Source organism: Falco punctatus (assembly GCF_963210335.1).
Source record: "Falco punctatus genome assembly, chromosome: 9".
NCBI lineage: Eukaryota > Metazoa > Chordata > Aves > Falconiformes > Falconidae > Falco > Falco punctatus.
Genome location: NC_137589.1, coordinates 7,125,947 through 7,131,498, shown reverse-complemented (window position 1 = coordinate 7,131,498; position 5,552 = coordinate 7,125,947). Strand labels below are relative to the sequence as shown.

Here is a 5,552-nt window from a genome sequence, read left to right as displayed (position 1 = left end):
TCCCTTTCTAGAGCAGCCTGAGCTGGTTCCAGCGCTTTGCATCGCTGTGAAGTTCAGCCAGGGGGAGGCAGGTCCCCCCATCTCCTCGCCATTTCTCCACCCTACCCTAAGCCCACCATGACCTTCCCTCTACGCAAGGGCTGCAGCATCGCGGAGGTGGCCAGGCAGAGGCGCAGGATCCATAGCTGATGAGAGTCCTAATCTCTGACCCACATGCAATACACTGAGGTGGCTTATGGCCCCTGGGCTTAAAACTACAGCTGGAATTGAAGGCAAAGAAAATGAAAACAATATTGGGGGTGGTTCCAGATACACCTCGTGCTACATTTTCAAGATCCAGAGTCGCTGGCTGCACAAGCCACCAGCTTGGCCCCAGAAGAAATAGCTTCTCACCACAGCCACCCTTGCTATCACGAAGGCATTTGGTCCCAGCGCGCAGCTGGCGATTTGGCTGCTGCCAGATTGGGGCTCCGCAGCCCCATGCACTGCCCTGCAGGTCAGCGCCTCCGCAGCCCCAGTCGCACTCATGTCTGCCCAGCGCCCCCGCCACGTATCATCTGCCAAAAGCCGCATCAGTTGAACTGCAGGCACGGTGGAAGCGATTGGAATGGCAGATTCAGACATATTAATGGACAGAGCAGCGTTACTGCTACCATCTTTTCTGTGCCTACTTCTTACCCCGAGCAGAGCAAACACTGAGGTTTATTTATCCATCCCACGCGCTTATGAAGGAGCACCCGCCAGCATGGTGGAGCTGGTGTACTGCCCACCCAGTATGCTTGCGAGGGAGGGTGGGTGCCTTAGCCCCTTCTTGCAGACAAGGTGCCGGCAGCCTGCCTGAGCTGCAGCAGGATGCTTGGGGAACAGCACGACAGGACTGCTCTCCAGCCTCCAGAACTGGCATGAAAGCACGAGAATAGTTTTCTCACATAAGATATCTTGCCTTCACCAGCTTTTCCTCCCAGACTTTCAGCAATGATAAATACAGAGAATATTGCTGCAGGCATGTCTGTGCTGTGTTATTTATCCTTTGGATTTGCACTTAGGGTTTTATTTGTAAAAGGAAAGTGCGACCATAAATCTGCTCTGCAAGGAGCCAAGGGAAAAGAGGACAGAAATTTTCAGCAAGTTGCATAGGAAGAGATGATGTCAAGGACAGGTTTCCCATGGAAAGAAATGATAGCCAAGATAGTACCCAGGTACACGCCACCTGTAGTGGCAACAGCTAGAGCGTCAGCCTTTTTCTTGCAGGTGCATTAATTCCTCCTTGCACAGGTAGCTTTGGGGTTGCCACAGCAATGATGGCCCTCCTACAGGATCTTCTTAATTCATAGCTTTTGCCATTTTTCTCTTACAGAAATTAAAAATAATAATACTAAAAAACACCACAAAGCTGAAAACCCAAGCGTGACCAACTCCAACTTGTCAGGGTGGAGCACCAAGCCACCAGACATGCCTAGGCTGACCACCCTCCAAGAGCACACCTTGCTCTTGTGTCGTGGCCTTCAGCGTGCACATGGCCGCTCTTTGGGTACAGTGCCTTAAGTAAGCACGGCACCTGAAGGCCAGGATGGAGGCAAGCAGCCTCACAGGCAGATCGCCTGGTTCTGCACTACATGGGCCTGCTCCACTTTAGCCAGTGGCCCCCACTTCTGCTTTAACTTCGCACTGCGCACCAAGACCCGCTGACTTTCTCCTGCATCTCCCTGATGTCTAGATCAGATCTGCCCAGCTTCTGCCAGCCCCTCCAGAACTGCAAAGCACCGTCAAAAGTCCACTTGCCAGACATTATCCTCCTCTCATTATTTTTTGTCCCCAAGACAAGGCTGAGCTATGTGTTACTGTGGAGGAGAAGGGCTCCAAAACAGCTTATGCTTTGCAAATTTACTCCGTAGTCTAAGGTTCAGAGTCTATGCAGCTCCTGGAGCCAAGTCAAACAGGAATCTAGGGCCTGTGAGGCTTTCAACAGTTAAGGTTTCTTCAGGCTAGTTATTTTGCTTAGAAACTAGACCCCTGATCTGTTGCAGGAGGCTACAGTTTAATAAAGTCACACAATTCGCTCTTTGCAAGGTACTATTTGCAGTACAAGTATCATTGAGTTACCCCGCTCCCCCTCACCGCTGGCTCCTGCAACCTCCGCTGTTTACATACAGAAAGCACTCCCAAAAATACCCAGCGATGTTAGCTGAGGATCTGGCTCTGCCCCTCCTCCTCCTCCTGCTTCTGCCTCCACAACATCCTTCCATCATCTTCATGCTCAACAACCCTGGCTGTTCAAGCAACCTTATGCCTGTACCACCCTCTAAAAATTCATCCTTCTCCTTCCTGCTGTGCCGATAGCCATTCTCCACCCTGTCACGGAGCAACTTCCCCGACGTTGCCATGCTGTGTCCCGTCTAGTGTTTTCTCACTTGGTCACTAAATTACAGTGAAGCCCACATCATCTTCATTGAGTCCTTGAGTACACCGACACGACTCTGCCCACTTTTGAGACAGTCAGAAGGTGCCAAGTCAGGGCAAAAATAGTACCAGAAAAAGAACAACATTTTTTACTTTACTTCATAAAGGGGCATTTGAAAACCGCAACACAAGATGCAGTACTCTCCAGAGACTAACTTCTGAAACCACCCTCAGAGAAGTTACCCTGAAGACAAAGCATCTCCTAATGGAAATACTATTGCAAATAAGAATATTTTTGCAGTAGTACAGATAGAAAACCTGCAAGCAAAAATGCAGCCAACTGACAAAAACATCCAGGTAAAATTCAAAAGCAGATCTGGGATTCAGCTTAAACTTCTGATCCCCATGATGTGGAGAGAGCCTCCCATCACGCAAAATGCTACTCGTCAAAGGGTATGGTCTTCCAGTTGCTCCAACCTGATCCTGCTAGTTGCCAATCACCCATGACCACAAAGATCTTTCAGCGCACTCAGCACAGACCAAGAGCCATAGCAGCATAAAGGACCTTTGATCCTTCAGTCCATCCACATATCACCAATGGACTTGAACGCTTCCCTTCTCTAGGTGTTCAGCAGCAGACCCTAAACATGAAAGCTCAACGATTCTGCTGCTGGAGTAGACAACATCTACCCTTGTGGTTACTCCCAGTGCAAAACTCTTCTGAAAGCCAGCTGCTGCTCTACAAATCCCTTTCTATGAAAAGAAAGCATCTAATTCAACTAATTCCTCCTAATTCAATAATAATTCATCAATTAATCTAATATTAAATATCAACAACTTAAACAGTCACAAAAATTTACAACCAGAATGAGTCATCAAAACCCTTGAGAATGCTTTTGGAGGACCAACAGCTCTTAGAGGAAAACTCCCCAAACCCGAGAAGCACAGAACTGTAATAAGGGAGACACTGGCAATTTTTGCACCAAAACCAATTAGGCTGCTTGCCATAAATAAATAAATAAATACATACGTACATACATCCATCCATCAGTTCTTTACAAAAACCCCACCCATCATTGGAAAGCCATCAGCCGGCAAAGAGCAAGCAAGGAATTATTTGCTCAGCTCTGGTGACAATTGGCTGTTACCAGAGTTATTCTGACACATTGTTTTGGAGAACATCTGTTTCCACTCTGACTCCTTTAACTTTCAGATGTGAAAAACAAAAGCTCATTTTCATGCCATGTCTCCCATCTTCAGTTGGCAACAGTTGCGTGATTATGAAGTTATTGTTATGCTGGATGATCTGTTTGTCAGTTTATATTTTCCTATCATATCTATTTTTAGCTGCTCATTAGTATTACTTGGAGCCTCTCCTATAAATCTTAAACATTTATAGCACATCTCGACAATTCATCAAATGGAGCCAACCTCCAAGGAAAGGAAACCCAAACCACTTCCCCCTGCTCAGCTGAATGAGATTCAGATTCTTGTCTTTTAAACTTCAAACTCAACATTTTCCCATCTGCTCTTTATACACAACAGCCCTTTCGCTCCGCACCAATATTTTATTCTCCATTCATAACTTTTTACTTCCCTCCAGAGGTTTCCTGATGCTTTTAGTCTGCTGGACTCATAGAAGACTTGGATTTTGGAGGGTTCCCCCCCACCCCCCTCCATTCAAGGGGAAAAATAATCATTCAGCAATGAATGGCCACTTTTCATTACTCATTCACAAGAGAGACACAGCAGGATCCCAGGGCTGGACTCAAAGACACTTTTCTTTGCCATTCTCACAAGAGGAAAACAGCATTTTATCAGAGGCTATTCAAACTAAGGGTATTTAGAAAATTAAAATTACTTTTTACTCCCTGTTCTATTCATTGATTCGCATTTCTAACCCTCTGCGCGTGCACATAGAACGACCAACCAGCTACACAATTCCTGTAGCTATGATCACACCTGGAGATACCGCCACGTGTGATTGAACCAGGTCGCTCAGGCACGGGACATTTCTAAAGGGTTCAGTCTCTACCATGGCCAACGACAAGATGATGTCAAGACATAACAGGCAGAAGATGTTGCCTGGACAAGGGTGTTACAGAAGAAAAATCTCCACTAGGGAAGAAACGCCACCCACCCCCACCCCCCTCCCTGCCAGGCAGTGGTTGGCTGCTGGGAGAGGCTGTGCAGCAGGTCCTGGCTGGTGGGACCAAGCACCGCCAGCCAGCCTGGGGAGATGGCCCTTCTCTGCTGCCTCCTCCTCCTCCTCCTCAGCTGCTCAGGGGAAAGCCCAGCCTTGCACGCTCTGCGCATCTGAAAACTAAGCAACACATTTCTCAGATGCGACTGTTAATTGCCTGTATGTAATTAGCTGATACCCGACTGGAACACACAACTGATTAAAAATCAGACTGACCGTCTTTTTCCATTTCCTACATATTTGAATTAATCAAAGGTGACATCATACAACAAGAAATGAAAACTGTACCAAGGAAAACAGTCCTGGCATGCATGTTAGTCTTACAGGGTGGCTTTAATTTAAACAGATCATCTGATCAAGCAGAATAGCTGTACGATGCTCTGTAGGGAGGTAGGGAGTGCTTGGGAGAAGGCAATAACAGAGAGGAATATTTACATTTTTACAACCAAAGTCACTTTCCATCAATTCATGCAATACTTCAATTCATCTGATGTCTTTTCCTACTGTACATTTTCACGGAAGAAAAAAAAAAACCACACCAAACCCAACACTAGACTCACTTGTGCCTCCACGTGGTTACATCCTGATTTTATGATCACTGTAACCTCCAGCAAGTCCTACAGTTTCTAACCCATTCTGCTTGGCATCAGACATATGTCAGCTTACCTGGGTTTCTGCTGTCCCAGATCCTTCTAGTCAGATGTCAAATATCAGTGCCCCAGCAGTCCGGCTGACCAGTCATCCTAAAGCATTCCAACAGACAAATACTAACACATCTTTTTCAAGCTAGTCATGCTACCAACAGCCACCCCAAAGCTCAGAATCGCCTGCCTGCCAATAAAGGTGCTGGCTTGCTAAAAAATAAAGGAACAAGTTTAGGGCAACTAGGAAAAAAGATAATCCTGGGAAACTAAAAAAATCTTTATATTCTAGTAGTTAGCCCATGCAA

General features: G+C 46.5%; 1 protein-coding gene across 1 annotated transcript in view; it reads right to left on the bottom strand.

Moving 5' to 3' along the window:
- The window catches only part of LOC308069997 (uncharacterized protein), a 31,872-nt gene that overhangs the window by 11,153 nt on the left and 15,167 nt on the right, over positions 1-5,552 (bottom strand). The window lies entirely within an intron of this gene.